Here is a 1,060-nt window from a genome sequence, read left to right as displayed (position 1 = left end):
GCTGTGTAAAGCTTGTGGCTGGAAAGTGGCTTGCCAGCTTCATTTCTTCGGCTTCTTGGGTAGTGGGCGCCGGAACAGTAAGATGTGAGGTTCTGAAAGAGTGAGGGAAATCTAAGAGCCAAGCTCATACCATTCGATGCACAACCTATAGTGTATTCCACTACCACCTACCCAGCTATCACCCACTCAGATCTTTATAACTAAATAAAGACTTAAGCATATGGCCTTAGAAGCAGACTCAGAAGTCTGGACTGTCTGCCAAATACAGAATTGTTAATATCAGTTCTTTTGCTATGTTTATACAGCTCCAGGGTGTCCTTTATTAGTTTTGCCTGGCAGCTGAGTGTCTGGTGTCTTATCAATAAATATACTTTCCTTTGCTTATTTGGAATATATCCAAGAATGTTTTCTGATGGAGAATGAGGCAGGGCTATGACCAGGGTACACGTGGCCTCAAAAAGATTACCCTCTGACTGAAAGGTTGCAGAAGGTTTTCTGATGACTGGTTGTCTCTGAACTTCCCAGATATTTTAGTCTTATTTTTGGTCACTTTTGTTTTTAAAATCCCCTATGATTGGAGGGGGAAGGAGCCAGTAAACCGTTTCCTAGTCCCAATATGGGCTATAAAATATCTTATTCCTTCATTCCCTTAGTGTAGCAGTTTTTTTTTTTTTTTTTTTTTTTGGGACGGAGTTTCACTCTTGTTGCCCAGGCTATAGTGCAGTGGCGCGATCTCAGATCACAGCAACCTCCACCTCCCGGGTTCAAAGGATTCTCCTGCCTCAGCCTCCCAAGAATCTGATTACAGGCATGTGCCACCACACCAGGCTAATTTTGTATTTTTAGCAGACACAGGGTTTCTACATGTTGGTCAAGCTGGTCTTGAACTCCCGACCTCAGGTGATCCCGTGAGTCACTGCGCCCGGCAGAAGTTTTATATGGCTGCTTTTAGCCAGTGCACTGACCTGGTTCATGGATCATATAATGGACCCAACCCTGACTCTGTTGAACGCCAAGATTCCTCCATTCAGATTCAGACATCAAATGGGTTTTAGGGACC

This window comes from Cebus imitator, unplaced genomic scaffold, assembly GCF_001604975.1.
Source record: "Cebus imitator isolate Cc_AM_T3 unplaced genomic scaffold, Cebus_imitator-1.0 Scaffold491, whole genome shotgun sequence".
Lineage (NCBI taxonomy): Eukaryota > Metazoa > Chordata > Mammalia > Primates > Cebidae > Cebus > Cebus imitator.
Note: the sequence above shows the minus strand (reverse complement) of the source record.